This window comes from Peromyscus eremicus, chromosome 14 (genome assembly GCF_949786415.1).
Source record: "Peromyscus eremicus chromosome 14, PerEre_H2_v1, whole genome shotgun sequence".
NCBI lineage: Eukaryota > Metazoa > Chordata > Mammalia > Rodentia > Cricetidae > Peromyscus > Peromyscus eremicus.
Window position 1 is genome coordinate 48,098,368 of NC_081430.1, and position 16,630 is coordinate 48,114,997.

The window sequence follows — 16,630 nt, forward strand, 5'->3', positions numbered from 1 at the left end:
CTGGAAGGAACGTGGAACCTCCCCTCCCCCACCAGCCTTTAATTCTCATAATCACACACCACAGACAACAGTTCACTGTGTTTCAGGGCATATCAAGTCATCAAATTATTTTTGTCAGTGACTCCGTCACGTGCATGCCTTTGCTTATCTTCATCGGGGTTAACTGTGTTCTCCTCTTCAGGCTCTATGTGCTAATGGCCATTTCAAACATCTAAACATGCAACTAAAGTTCTGTGTCATGTGAGCAAATGCTTGTTGACTTTTAAGCCATTGCTCTGGGTGTAACCACTGGTAGTTTTTTTTTTATTTAAGTAACCACTCAGCATGGTTTTGTACTTGTATTTTTAACTAGCTCTGCATTTTTTCATGTGTGTGAAGATTTGGCACATTTACCATCTGGCCCCCTCTCTGTGGTCCTCCTTCATCCTCTCCATCCCTGGTTTTCTTTCTTTTTTCTTTCTTTTTTCTTTCTTTTTTTTTTTTTTGTTTTTTGCTTGTTTGTTTTTTGGTTTTTGGTTTTTGGTTTTTCGAGATAGGGTTTCTCTGTGTAGTTTTGGTGCCTGTTCTGCATCTCACTCTGTAGACCAGGCTGGCCTCGAACTCACAGAGATCCGCCTGCCTCTGCCTCCCCAGTGCTGGGATTAAAGGCGTGCGCCACCACCGCCGGGCTCCCTGTTTTTCTTTCCAGTGCTCATTTCTACTCTGGTAGAGGAGTGCTTCTTCTGGTCGTTCAAAGCATAATCAAGACAGAACTCAACTCCCCAAGGCCAAAAGCTATCTCTCCGCCATCCTTCACGTTTGTAAATAAAACTGAGATGCCTTTTCTGGACAACCCAGAACCCTTTGACCTTGGGTCCAACGCCGCTACCCCCCAGCTTCCAGCCTCCCAGTCATTGTCTCACATTCTTCAGGGAACTCATTCCCAAACCTTCCAGGTATCCTCGTATCTAGTAGCCGAGAGTCCATCCTTTTCTGACTTCTCCTCCTTCCTGCTCCTGAGGACCCTCCTCACCATCATCCCTTTCTTTCCCTCTCCTCACCTCTCTCTTTCCTCCCTCCCTCTTTTCACTGAGCCGTATTCCCAATCCTTCCTTTTCTCTTTATTTTGAGGCATAGTCTTCCTGAGTTGCTCAGGCTGCACTTGAACTAACTCTGTAGCCTAGGCTGAACTTCAGCTTGAGGTTTTCCTACCTTAGCCTCCTGAGTAGCTGGGATTACAGTCAAGCTCTTGGAACTTACTATGTGGTCCAGGCTAGCCTCAAACTCACAGCAATTATCCTGCTCAGTCTCCCAAGTGCTGGGACTGCAGGCATGCACCCCCAGGCCCAGCAAGAACTTTCCTTTCTCCACAGCTCCATCTCGCCTCCGGTTCCTTCCTTGTGCCTCCACAGCTGTGGGCCTCACTGGTCTTTTACTCCGCATCACTGGGTCTGTCTTCGAGCTTGCTTCTGCTTTCAAATGGGAAGGAGAGGCAAGAAAACGAGCCTTCCTGAGAGTCACTCTTCCTGTGCAGTCTGGAAATAATGCCCCGCTTAGCACCGAGTGCAGTGAGAGAGAAAGACTTCCTCCTATGCGCCTGCTGCTTCTGTGCCTGAGCCTGGGACCTCTGCGGTGCTTGGTGCTTACACCTGCACTGGCGCTCGCCTTCGGGGGTGGGGGTTGCTACCTCCATGGCTCCCTTCCCATTTGTAATTAGAAAGGAGAGAAAATGACAAGGAGAGCACTTCCCCGTGGCACTGGGTCGCCTGCAGGGGAAAAATGGCTAGCAGCAGTGACAGAGACACACTGAAACGTGCTCTTTCACACAAGAAGTGCCAAGGCCCATGCCCAGAGCTGGACAACAGTCCCAGGAGGGCACCAGTCTGGCAGCATTTCATTCTCCACAGCATCACCAACACTTCCAATGTCCGTCTTCTTTGCTACCACATGATTGGAAGGGAATATTACTTTAGATTTGATTGGCATTCCCGTAACGACAGGTAATGTGGAGTAACATTTTGCTCCTTCAGTGACCTTCGGTATAGTCTTTGTGCGTATATTGAGACGGGGCTTCGCTGTGTAGTCCAGCCTAGCCATGAGCTCACAAGTCTTCTGCCTTGTCTCCCATGCCCTGGGGTTAGAGGTGTGGGTCACCACACCTAGCCCTATGGATACTTTCTGAAAGAAGCATCCATTCATATCCCTTGCCTGTTTTCAGTTGAGTTGTCTGTTCTTTTACTAGAAACTGTTCATGTGTTACATGTTTTAGAGGCAAGGCTCATCAAACAGAGCCTATAGGTGAATTGTCTTTTCTCTCACTTCATGGTGTCCCTAGAAACACAAAAGTTTTAAACTGTGCTAAAGGCTAATTCATCTATTTTATCTTTAATTTTTTTCCTTTATTATTTTTATTTTATGTGTATGAGCTTTTTTTTTTTTTTTTTTTTTGCCGGCTCTTATGTCTGCGCACCACCTGCTTGCAGTGCCTGTGGAGTCCATAAGGGGGAGCTAGATACCCTCAGAAGTGGAGTAATTAGTGGGTGCTAGGAATCAAACCTGGGTCCTCTGGAAGAGCAGTCTTAATGGAAAGCCATCTTTGCAGCCCCCCCGCCCCTTTTCCTTTTGTTGTGTATGCTTTTAATGTTGGATAAGAAGCCATTGTCTAATTCAAGTCATGAAGAATTGCGCCTGTTTTCTTCTAGTGATTTGTAGTTTGCTCCTGCCTGCTGGTTGCTGGCCCATTCTGAGTTAATTAATACTTTCATACGGCATGAGATGTGAACATCCGCGAGTGGAAGTTCAGGTGTCCCAGTAACATTTATTGGAAAGACTGCCCCCCCCACCCCCAACACACACATATACACAGAATTGTTTTGGTACCTCTGTCGGAAATCTGTTGACCACAGATGCAAGGGTGGATTCTTGGACTGTGTTCTATTCTGTCAATATGCAGGTCTCTCTTTACACCAGTGCCTTAGGTATGGAGACTTTGTAGTAAATTACAAAGTCAGGAAGCGTGAGTTCTCCAACTTGTTCTTCTTTTTCAAGACTATTCTTAGCTTTTCTTGGTTCCTTAAACATCCATGAGAATTATGAGATCACCTTGTTCCTTTCTGCAGAGAAAAAATCTGTGTTAAGTCTGTAGGCTAGCTTGGGAATATTACCTCCCATTCAGCAATGTGACATTTTCCAGTCTGTGACCATGACCTGCCTCCCTCTTTATTAGAACTTTTTTTTTTTAACAGTGTTTTGTAGTTTTCAGGGTGTGACTTTTACACTCTCTTGGTTAATTTCTTTGCAAGTATTTTATCCTTAATAACATCCCTTTCTTAATTTCCTTTGGACTTACTTTAAATGAGATGGGTAGGAGCAGAACTGACTGACCTTTGCATCAGTTTGGTCTCGAACCCTGTGATCTTGTGATACTCATGTATTTGTTCTATTCACATTTAGTGGTTTCCTCAGGGTCTCCTATATTGAGATTGTAGAATTTTGAATAGATATAGTTTTAATTATCTCTTTCCAGTCTGAAAATTTTACATCTTTAATTTCATGCCTGACTAGAGTCTTGAGCACAGCATTGGGCAGGAATGGTGAGAACAGACATCTTACCTCATCCTGCTCTTGAGAGGAAAGCCTCTATTTCTTACCATTGACTTATGGGTTCTAGAGCCTTCCAGGGGGTGCCAGGCTTCATTTCCACTCTATTTCATCTTGAAACCATAAAAGGAGTTGGTGTTTAGTTGAACTATTGTGATTCTTCCTTTTATGCTATGAGCATAATGTATCACATTAGCAACTTCGGAGCCATCATAGCAGCATCGGGTTCCCACAATAAATGCCACTTGTTCAGGCTGTGAAAGCCTTTTTCTATGATGGGGCATTTGGTCTGCTGATACTTTATAGAGGATTTTTGCATCTCTAGCCAAAGAGAGACACATTTCTTTTCTTGTGATGTATGTGTCTTATCTTGGTATCTGGATAATACTAATAGAGTGAGTTGAGAAGTGTTTTTCCTATTGTTCTAGCTTCCTGAGGTCATGTGAATTCCACAGCCAGAGAATCAATGTCCAAAATTTCCAATTACTTGCCACTATAATAGCTCTCTAAGTCACATCTTAATTGTGGTTATAAATATATATGAAGGTACTACTCATTTTTTTATGTTTAGACATAACTGTTCTTTTTTATGACTTTAAATTTTTCTTTAAAACATTTAAATACAACATATTTTATATCAACAAAACAAAAAGAAAAGAAAGGGAAAGAAAGTATACACACACACACACACACACACACACACACACAACTGAAAACAAAACATGGAGTCTGTTTTATGTTGACAAACTATGCCTGGGCACAGTTGGCCTGCGCTAGAGTGTGGTAGATATACCCAGTGTCACTTCATTGGAGAAAACGGATTTTCTTTCCTCTCTCCGCAGGTACCAGTCACAAAGAGATTCTTAGTTAGAGTTGGACTTTGTGTCCACTTTCCCTTCCCAGTGCTGAGATTCTGTCTGGTTTGAACCTGTGCAGGTCTTACGCATGCTGTCATGGTCTTTGTGAGTTCATATATGCAGCAATCCTGTGGTGGCTGGAAGATGCTCTTTCCTTGGAGTCATCCACCACTTCTGGGTCTTAGTATTTTTCTGCCTTCACTTCAAGATAGATCGATGAGCCTTGAGGGAAAGGATTTGATGAAGACATCCCATTTAGGGCTAAGTGCTCCAAAGTGTCTCAGTCTCTGTACACTGTGCAGTTGTGTGTCTCTGTGTGAGTTCCCATCTTCCTCATGAAGCCTCTCTGACGAGGGATGAATGAGACACCGATCTATAGATAGACAGTATATCTGTAGGAGGTAGTTTATTGCTGTGTTCCTTTAGCAGAAAAAATAGGAGTAGGTTTTCTCTCTAGGCCCATGACCTATCTAGTCTCAGGTTCTTGGCTGCTTTGCCATGTATAGGTTCTACCTCAAGGAGTGGGCCTTAGATTTAAAAAACAAACAAAAGGCTGGCTGGTTACTCCCATAACGTTTGTGCCATTATTGTGCCAGCGTATCTTGCAGACAGGTCTCTGTTTAGGTCAAAGAGTTTATAGCTGGATGATATCGATGATTACTTTTCTCCTTATGTAGTGTGAAAAGTACCTGTTAGCACTGTGAATGCTAGTCAATAGGGCGAAACTTCTAGTTGGGCACCAGCTAGATTTCTCCTTGTTTGATGACTTAAATAAGCAATGTCTTGCCAGGCGGTGGTGGTGCACGCCTTTAATCCCAGCACTCGGGAGGCAGAGCCAGGTGGATCTCTGTGAGTTCGAGGCCAGCCAGGTCTACAGAGTGAGATCCAGGACAGGCACCAAAACTACAACAGAGAAACCCTGTCTTAAAAAAACAAAACAACAACAACAACAAAAAAAAGCAATGTTTTTGGCAATATGGTCTTACCATCAGGTGATTGAGAGTAACCAATCGCCTTGGCAATAGCCTATGGTGTCTGAGAGGGTTTATGGAACCCCATTAGCCATGACTCAACAAGATGTAACCCATTCCTGGTACTGAAGGTTTTACTTGGTGGTGTAAGATATCTAGTTGGGGCATTGTCTCCCTCATTACATGGTGACTCCATTTAAATTCCTCTCATATATGTATATATTTTAGGAAGCCTCTACAGTTGTAGGTTTCCATATTGCTTTTCAAAAGGCCTTTATTATTAGTTGTCCTCCTCATATTCCCTCCTTTACCCCCCTCTCCCTCCCCATTCAGTCCTTCTTAACACTATACTCTTATTTCCTCTTCCTTGGATGATCCCCTCCTCCTCCCTGGTCCCTTACAAGCTCCCTAAGTCTGTAGTTATTCAGGTTGAAATACACATATCTAAAGCTTAAATGCCAAAATCCACATATAAGAGAAAACCTGCAGTATTTGTCTTTAGGATCTGGGTTACCTCACTCAGGATGGTTGTTTCTAGCTCCATCCACTTACCTGCAAACTTTATAATTTCATTTTTCTTAATAACTGAACAATATTCCATTGTGTAAATGTACCACATCTTTGGTATCATTCATTAGTTGATATACACCTAGGTTGTTTCAAATTGCTGGCTATTAAGAATAGAGCAGCGATGAATGTAGATTAGCAAGTGTCTCTGTAGTAAGATGTAGATTCTTTTGGGTATTTGCCTAAGAGTTTTAAAGCAGGATCTTGTGGTAGATCTATTTCCGGCCTTTTTGAGGAAGCACCACACTTATTTCCATAGTGGCTGGACAAGTTTGCATGCTCACCAGCAACAAATCTGTGTTCCCTTCATCCCTGCTAGCATGTGCTGCCATTTTTTATACTGATCTTGGTCATTCTTATGGGGTAAGATGAAATCTCAAAGTAATTTTCATTGCATTTCCCTGATGACTAAGGATATTGAACGTTTTTCAGTATTTCTCAATCTTTTGTATTTCATCTTTTGAAAATTCTGTGTAGCTCTATATCCCATTTTTAATTGGGTTGTTTTCTTGGTGTTCAGGGTTTTTTTCTAGTTCTTTATATATTCTAATTGTTGTTGTTTTGGTTCTTTTGTTGTTTGTTTGTTTTTGTTGAGACAGAGTTTCTCTGTGTAGCCCTGGCTGTCCTGGAACTTGCTTTATAGACCAGGTCAGCCTCAAATTCACATAGATCCACCTACCTCTGCCTCCCAAGTGCTGGGATTAAAGGCTTGCACCATCACTGGCTCTTTATATATTCTAGATAATAGCCCTCTGTCAGACAGAGAATTGATAAAGAGATTTTTCCACTCTTTAGGCTGCTGGTTTATTCAAATGATGGTGTGCTTTGTGGTACAGAAGTTTTCAGCTTCACAAGATCTCATTTATTAATTGTTGGTGTTAGCACCTGTGTTAACAGTGTCCTGCTCAGAAAGTCCCTTCCTATGTGTGCCAATGAGTTCAAGTCTACTCCCTACTTTCTCTTCTGTCAGGTTCAAGGTATCTGGTCTTACATTGAAGTCCTTGATTTATCTGGAGTTGAGTTTTGTGAAAGATGATAGATATGGATCTGTTCTTATTCTTCTACATGAAGCCATCCAGTTGGACCAGTACCATTTATTGAAGATGCTGTCTTTCCTTCAGTGTGTATCTTTGGCTTCTTTATTTTTTTTTTAAAAAAAGGTGTCCATAAATGTGTAGAATTATGTCTGGCTCTTTGATTCTATTCCATTGATCAATGTGTCTGTTTTATTCCAATACTATGCTGTTTTTATTATAATAGCTCTTTAATACAACTTGAAATCTGGGACGGTGATAACTCTAGCAGTTCTTTCCTTATTCAGGAATTATTCAGGATTGTTTTGACTATCCTGAATAGTTTTTGTGTTTCCATATGAAATTGAAGATTGTTTTTCAAATTTTGTAAAAAAAAAATTTGATGGGAATTGTATTGAATCTGTAGATTACCTTTGGTAGAATGGACATTTTTCACTATAGTAATAACTACCAATTCACAAGCACAGGAAATCATTCCATCTTCTGGTGTCTTCTCCAATTTCTTTCTTCAATGGCCTAAGTTTTTTGTTTGTTTGTTTGTTTTTAACTATACAAGTCTTTCACTTGCTTAGTAAGAGTTATTCCAAATTGTTGTTGTTGTTGTTAGGCTGTTGTGAAAGGTACTGTTTCCTTGATTTTTTCTCAGGATATGTATCATTTATATAAAGAAAGACTAACAATTTTTGTGTGTTAATTCTGCTACTTGGCTAAAGGTGTTTATCAGTTGCAGAAGTTTCCTGATGAAGTATGTAGGAACTTTTATATATAAAATCATATCATCTGAGCCGGGGGGTTGGCGCACGCCTTTAATCCCAGCACTCAGGAGGCAGAGGCAGGCGGATATCTGTGAGTTTGAGGCCAGCCTGGTCTACAAAGCGAGTTCCAGGAAAGGCTCAAAGCTACACAGAGAAACCCTGTCTCGAAAAATTAAAAAAAAAATCATATCATCTGTAAATAAGGATACTTTGACTTCTTCTGTTCCTATGTGAATCTCTTTGATATTCCTTAGTTGTCTTATTGTTCTAGCTAAGACTTCAAGTACTATATTAAATAAGTATGGAGAGAATGAACATCCTTGTCTTGTTCCTGGTTTTAGAAGAATTTGGATTTCTCTGTACTTAAAGTGATGTTGGCTGTGGGCTTGCCTTTGTTATGTTGAGGTGTGCCCCTTGTATTCCTAGTCTCTCCAGAACTTTTACCATGAAGGATGTTGGATTTTGTCAAAAAACGTTTTCTGCATCTAATGAGATGATCGTATGTTCTTTGTCTTTCAGTCTGTTTTTGTCATGGATTACATTTATTGATTTACATATATTAAACCATCCTTGCATCTCTGGGATGAAGCCAATTTGATCATGATACATGATCTTTTGTATGTGTTCCAGGATAACAGTGTATGTGTACCTGGATAACAGTGAATGTGTACCAGGATAACAGTGGCTTCATAAAAAGAATTAAGCAGTGTTCCTTCAGTTTATATTTTGTAGAACAATTTGGAAATCTGGTAGAATTCTGCACTAAATCCAACTGTTCCTGAGCTTCCCGCCCCCGCATACAAACCTTGGGTTGGGAGATTTTTTTTTTTAATTACTGTTTCTATTTTACTAGAGGTTATAGGTTTGTTTAAATTTTTATTTAATTTTGATTTAACTTTGGTGCATCATATATATCAAGAAATTCATCCATTTCTCTTAGGTTTTCAAGTTTGGTGGCATACAGCTTTTTAAAATATTTCCTTATGATTATCTCAAATTCCTCAGTTTCTGTTGTAATGTCTCCCTTTTCATTTCTAATTTATCAATTTGGATATTCTCTCCGTGTCTTCCAGTCAATTTGGCTAAAGATTTGTCTATCTTGTTGATTCAAAGAACCAACTCTTCATTTCATTGATCCTTTGTATTGTTTTCTGTTTGTTCATTTATTTCTTTTATTAATTTCAGCTCTGAGTTTATTTCTTCCCATCTATGCTTTTTGGGGTGTTATTTCTTCTTGTTTTTCTAGAGCTCTCCAGTGTATTGTTATTTGTATGAGATTTCTCCAGATTTGGGTTTTTATGTTTTGTTTTGTTTTTTAATGTAGGCACTTAGTACTGTAAACTTGCCTCTTAGAACATCGTTCACTGTGTCCAATAGGTTTGGATATGTTGTGTTTTCACTTTCATTCAATTCGAAAAATGTTTAAATTTCCTTCTTCATTTCCGTCTGAATTTTCATTCAGTAGTGAACTGTTCAGTGTCCATGGGTTTGTGTACTCTCTGCTGTTTCTATTGTTGTTGATATCCAGCATTTTTTAATCCATGATGGTCAGGTCAATTTGGGAGAAAGTTCCATGGACTCCTGAGAAAAACTGTGTGGTTTTTAGTGTTGGGATGGAATGTTCTGCAGATGGCTGTTGGTCCATTTGATTTATGTCGTTCTTTAACTCCAGCCTTTCTTACTAAGTTTTTGTCTGGATGACCTGTCTATTGGGAGAATATAGACTGAAGTCGCCACTCTCACTGTGTTAGGGGTAATATGTAGTTTAATAGTAGCAGTGTTTCTTTTATGAACTTAGGTGCCCTTGTATTGGGTACATAGATGTTTAGGATTGTAACATCCTCTTGGTGGATTTCTCCTTTAATGGGTATGTAGTGCCCTTGGTTAGTTTTAGCTGAAAGTCTATTTTTTTTTCAGATATTAAAAAATCTGCACATGCTTGCTTCTTGTTTCCATTTGCTTGGAATCTCTTTTCCGTTCTTTAACCCTAAGGTGATTTCTATCCTTGTTGGTGAGGCATGTTCCTTTGATGCAGCAAAAAGATGGGTCCTGTTTTCTAATTCAATCTATTAGTCTGTGCCTTTAAATTGGAGAATTGAGACCATCAGTATCAAGGGGTATTAATGAGCAACGTTTATTAATTTGTGTTTTTTTCTTTGTCATTGTGTACGTGTGTGTTGCCCCCATTTGACTGTTCTGGGATTATTTCTTGTGTCCTCTTAAGTACCATTAAACTTCTTTTCAGACTGAAGTTTTCCTTCTAATTACAGAGATGGATTTTTCAGCATAAATTGCCTCAACTTGTTTTTATTGTGAAACGTTTCTCTTTCTCTGTCTATTGTAATGGATAGTTTTGCTGGGTATCGTAGTCTGGGCTGGCGTCTGTGGTCTCTTAGAGTTTGTAGAACATTCATCCAAGTACTTCTGGCTTTCAAAGGCTCCATTGAAAAGTCAGGTGGACCTGTCTTTTTATGTCATCTCATCTTTCTCCCTTGCAGCTTTTAATATCCTTTCTTTATTCTGTACATTTCATTTTTGATTATTATATGTCATAGGAAGTTTTATTTCTGGTCTCTCTATTTGGTGTTCTGTATGCCTCTTGTACTTTGATGAGCATCTCTTTCTCTTTAGATTGGGGAAATTTCCTTCTATGATTCTGTTAAAAAAATATTTTCTGTGCTTTTGACCCGAGTATCTTCTCTTTCCTGTATCCCTATTCATAGGTTTGGTCTTTTCATAGTGTCCCAGATTTCCTGGATGTTTTATGCCTTGAATTTTTATGTTTACAATTCCTTTGACTGAGCTATCCATTTCTTCTACCTTGTTTTCAAGACCTGAAATTCCCGCTTTTCCGTCTTTTGGTGAGGTTTGCCTCTGAGATTTTGTTTGACATTCTGAGCTTTTCATTTCCAGTTTTATTTCAGTTTGGGTTTTCTTTAGTGAGGCTATTTCTTTGTTAAATTCTGCTTTCATGTCTTGAATTGTTTTATTTCACTCAGCTGTTTGTGTTTTCACAGTCTTTATTAAGACATCTATTCATATCTTCTTTAAGGTCTTTAAAATACTCATAATTGCTATTTTTAAGTCCTTATCCTGTACTTCAGCTAAGTTGCCTTTCTTTGGGCCTCATACAGTAGGGTTGCTGGTTTCTGGAGGAGGCATATTATCTTAATTGTTCATGTTTGTGGCTTTTCCCTGGGATCTAGGCATCTTAAATGGTAACATTTGAAGTGTTCCTTGGTCTAGACATGTGGTCTCATCTTTGTTGGGTGGGTGTTCCATTCTTCCGCTGTTGTTACCCACTTTGGTTGCTAGCCAGGTATGGTAGACCCCTGGTAGAGAGCTGTTCTATTCCTAGCTAAGTGGTGGGTATGGAGGCCCTGATAGAGAGGTGTTCTGTGGCTCATCAGGGAGTCACAAAAGAGTGGAGATGGGCTAGAAGAAAAGGCTGAGAATAGCTGTGAGGAATACCTGGGGACCCTGGGTCACCAAGAGGCCTAGTCCCAAGCAAATGGGGGTAGACTGGGAGAAGGGTGTCAGGGCGTGAGCTGCAGCAGGACTGAGGGTGAGTCTGGAGAGACTGGACTGGAAGACAGGAAGGAGGATGAAGGTCTCCTTCTTGAATCTCAGCCTGGCGTGGCAGCCGTGGGTCCCTGAGAGAGAGGTCCTGCACACCAGCAGAGTCACAAAGGACTGGAGATTGGCTAAAAGGAAAGGCTGAAAAGGAGCTACTGGAGAGACCCTGGGTCTCCACCAAGAGCCTGAGTCTCTAGGGTATGGAGGAGGGACTCCTGTTGGCAGGCTATAGCAGGATTAAAGGAAGTCGGAGGTATTGTTCTCTTAATGAATTTGCAAGAGTCTTATTCTTGCAACCAACATGTACTGTATTCTTGCTCTTCCTTGGGAGTGTAGCAAGCAGTCTGTATACACAGTCCTCCATCCTCAGGCTGAGGTTGTAGCTCAGGTGAATGAGTGCTCAAGCCCTGGGCTCATTTCCCACCACCACATTAAATTGGGCATGGCAGCATATACTTGTCATCCTAGTACCTGTGAGGTAGAAGTAGGAAGATCAGAAAGAAGTTCAAGGTCATCCTCAACTCCACAGAGTTTAAGACTGGCCTAGGCTACGTGAAGCCTTAAAAGGTTCAAAATGAATCCTTCATCCTATGACTGAAGACTATTATTGCCTCCCATTGTGTGAGAAAACTGGAACATAATTGTTAGATAAGTTATCCTAAGTCACATGGCTAGTAAGTGGTGGTGCTGTGATTCAAACCGCATTCAGCCCTAATTGAAATAGAGCATGGTAGTCAGGCCCCAAGACTGTCAAAGTTCTAGTGGAAATGGACATAAACCAAGGCCCTGGTCCTTTGTGTTTTCCATCACTATATTTGCATTTAATATTATAGAAGAATTATTTTTTTGAGATAGAGTCTTGCTGTGCAGCCCAGACTAGCCTTCAGACAATCTCCTGCTTTAGCCTCCCAAGTGCTGGGATTATTGGCATGTGCCTTGATACCCAACTAGGATAAAAATGTCTGGTTATCCCACATGGGAGTTTCTCTCTGCTTGTCTCCCATAACCAGCACCCACTTCATGTCAAATATAAAGTTCTTTTTGTTCAGTTAGAATCTTTTCAGGACCCACTATGTGATCTGCTTAACTCTAGGGCTCTTCATTTAAAGATAGGGTTCAAAGCATGTGTGACTTTGGATGGGAATATCATCCCTCTCTTTGTGGTTGCTAGCCTCTGCCCAGCTTCTAGCATGTGTCATTTTGTCACCGCTAGAAATCACAGATCTGTTCCACTCACTTTACAGCTGTGTCAGGAACTTCGTCATTCAGGCTCACCACCACTTGAAGCTCATGAAAATTATTAGACTCGGCCTGTCTCTCTGTGCCTTAACAATGAGGCACATATAATGTGATGCCTATTTGTCCCGTAGTTTTGGAACTATGCCTTCGGATAGTGGCTCAGTTCATCCTGGGCTCTCATTTGCTTAAAATCAAAATCCATTCTGACAGATAGGTCTGCCCTGGTTGCCCGAGGCTCTTTGTAACAGAAGTAGGAATCGAAACCTGGACTGAGTTGGACTGTGTATGAAGAGGAAGAGGGAAACAGCCACGCTACCATGGCTGTGTGCGTGGTTACTGAAGGGTGTTTATTGCCTGAAACAGTTGGAAAGGCATTGGGATGTGCCTGTTTCTCAACTGAGTCAACATACCCTTCTTTTCTGATGGCTCCTATGTCACTCTAGACTCTTGCAAAGTCTGGAGGTCACCATTGGTGTTTAAGTGGCTACATCCTTCAGAGTAGTGGTGAAATGGTGCCACTCACATGTGCTACGACTACAGAGAACTCTCTAGAGTGCAGGAGACCAAAAGCCACCCTTGGGACTTTGCCCTTCATTGACACCTAGTGATGGGGTCCCTCCAACCACCCCCTGTCCTGTGGCTCTAGTAACACAGGCACTCTTTGTTGCAAATCCTGATTTGGGAATGTACCATTCTTCTCTGTGGTTATTTAACATTACTTCTTGTTTTATGTTTAAAATAGTCATTATAACCAACAGGCCATAGGCCAAAGACCATTTGCGTTATTTGGCTCTCTGATGATAAAAAAAAAAAAAGACAAATATTTAAAAACTATCTCAAAGGAAAATTGAGTAAGGCTGAAGCAAGCACTTGCCTGTTCTTATGGTGTAAATATTCCAAGAGTGAAGCCACTGATGGCAGATGGTAGATCAGAGAGAAAGGAGCAACATCACTCTCAGGAGCCTCAGTGTTTGGGAAAAGTTGACTATGTACTTGTAGATGTAACCAACCATCTTATTAAATGAGAAACACAGAACCAATGCAAAGAAGAAAGCCAAGAGATCAGAGCTAAGAGCCTTACCCGTCTGTTGCAGCTAGCCTCTTCAGCCAAGAGAGACCTACTTCCTGTGTGTTTGTCTTTATATAGACTTTCTGTTCTGCCTTCTCATTGGTTGTAAACCCAACCACATGACCACCTTGTCACTGCCTGTTTGTACAGACCTCCAGATCTTCTTTGGTTGGTATTGAGATTAAAGGCGTGTGTCTCCAATGCTGCCTGTATCCTTGAACACACAGAGATCTACCTAGTTCTGCCTACCAAGTGCTGGGATTAAAGGCATGCACCACGAATGCCCAGCTCTGCTTTGGCTTGCTATTAGCTCTGACCCCCAGGCAACTTTATTTATTAACATACAAATTAAATCACATTTCAGTACAAATAAAATATCACCATGTGTACTAAACTTCTTTTAAAATATCAATTCCAGATCAAAAACCAGACTTCCAATTTCTCTTGGGAAAATGGGAAATCGCGCTCACATTTGCACAATTTAGCCACTCAAGAGGGACCATGGATGTTCCCTTTGAGCAGCTCACTGCGTCCCATGGTCCTGCCCATGGCTGAGTGGCACCTGCCATTCATCACTGTGTTTGGCTTCTTTCTTGTCTCTTGGTTTAAGTTGCAAGTTTGAGATAAAAAAAACAAGTGACCTCATCGCCTGACATTGGATCAAAAACTCAAGTAAGGGTTGCCCAATGAGCCTCCCACATGATATCGTTTCTAATTGCTTCCAGTTTAATCATGGGGCAGCCAGGGTTCTCCTGGTAAGATGTGTGGAGATTTTGCCCCACTCTGGTTGGTTTCCTTCTTGGTCATCCAAATCAGTAGGCACAAGTGCTTTTTCTACTTAGGGTATTTAATTAATGAGTCCCATCCAGAAAATCGTGAACTCTGTGGCAGGCTAAAGATTTCCCTGTAGGGAAATTAAGACCCGCTGACTGGAAGGAGTGAAAGTGACAAGTTCAAGGGAAACTCAGCATAGTCATTAAGGCTGCATCAAGTCCTGTACAGTGAGCAGATGACAGATCATGGCGGAAGGAAAACAGCATCTCTGACGTCTCCTTGGACAGTGTCCATGTTGATTTTGGAAGATGCTCAAGTGTCTGGGAGGAAGACTGATCTCTAGCCTGAAATGTAGACTGCCCAGAGATGTCAACATCATGCAGGGATGGACCATGAATATCACTATCATCCTTGATGAGTACTGAGGGATCCATAACGTATTAGACTTTTAGATGGCCTGTTCTTAATGAGGTGGAATACTTCCACAGAAGATCTAGGGATGAGGGGTTTGGAATAGGGTCTGTTGGTATGTGTGGGGACTCCCCAGGATACTGGAAGAGCTGGGCTGCATCTCCCTACCACCAGTACAGTATGACTTCTCCAGTGAATCTTTTCCTTTGACAGTCAGAGAATTCAGTAATAGGATCACGGTCGTTGCTCAGCTGAACTTTAACAAGCAAAGCAAATGTGAGGTCCTTTTTCTTAATAATAAAGCTGAGTCTATGTCTTATCATCAATCAGAGGTAACATCAGAGTAGAGAGGGTTGATTACCTTGCTTCCTTTTCCTGCTTCTTAACCAATGTCTCATCTCAAATCAACTGATGGGACTTACCCACCCACCTCCCTTTGTGTGTGCACCATGGCACCACGAGATGTAGCCAACACCTGAGGACGAAATGCTTCATCATTAAGGACTTTTGTCAGGGAGGGTTTACAGTTTGTCTAGAAATTCGTACGTTTTTAACCCTACCCATTTTAGAAAAAGCGCTTAAATGAATTGTGTGTTACCTCATGTCCTCAAACTTAAAGCCCTGAGGATGTTTGGGGCTCCTCATTATGCACAGGGAAGTATGTGTGTGAGAGGCAGAGGAATGTAATCACTACGTGTTACCATAGAGGAACAACCGTGGTCAGCATTATTTGTCCCCACATTGATCTCTGGCCTCTAGAGTCCTTCCTTTTCTCAGATGTTCCTTTACACTCAGACCAAGGGGACATCTCAAGATCTCCTAGGAAACGTTTCAGAAGTGGTAACTATCTGGGCTATTTGATTGGAGCATTTGATCAGTAGGTCTTCAATAGGGCTTTGGTAGCTCTATTTAAAACAAATACTAAGGGGATGATGAGATGGCAAAGTGGTTAAAACAGTGGTCTGGCAAGAATATGGACCAGAGTTAGGATTCCCCAAAACCTATGTGTGTGTGCGTGCGCGTGCGTGTGCGTGTGCGTGTGCGTGTGCATGTGTGTGTGTGTGTGTGTGTGCGCGCGCGCGTGCGTGTGTGAGTGTGTGGTGTGTGTGTGTGTGGTGTGTGTGTGTGTGTGTGTGTGTGTGTGTGTGTGTGTGTGTGTGTACTGATGAGTGGACATAATGGCCCACCTCTAATCCTAGCCAAGGAAAGTAGAGACAAGAGATCCTCAGAGCAAGCTGGCTAGCCAGACTAACCATATCAATGAGCTCTGGGTTTGATTGAGAGACTCTGTCTCATTGAATAAGGAGGAAGAGTTATTGAAGATGATTCTTGACATCAGTCTCTAGCCTCTATATGCATGCAAACCCACACGCATGTGCCCACATACATGGTAACACACACACACACACACACACACACACACACACACACACACACACGAAGAAAAGAAAAGAGAAGAAAAGAAAAAGACCAAAACTTCCTTAGCCAACTGTGTTTTTCTCTTCCTTTAGAGTGAGCATCATAGCCAGCCAATCAGCTGGGTTGGTTTTTTGTTTTTGTTTTTGTTTTTGTTTTTGTTTTGGAGGGGGCGGGGTGGAGATGCTACCGTATTAGTCTTAGATGTATTTAGATGAGATTCTCAAAAGAGTTGCTTCTTCCAACAAATTGGAGGACTGCTTCTCAAACTCATTCAGATAGTGAGACACCTAGATTCTTCTCTGGCCTTGCAAAACGTAAGGCTTTGTGACATAGCATTCTCCTGTAAGTTTAGGAAGAGTTGTATTGTCAGGAAATGATG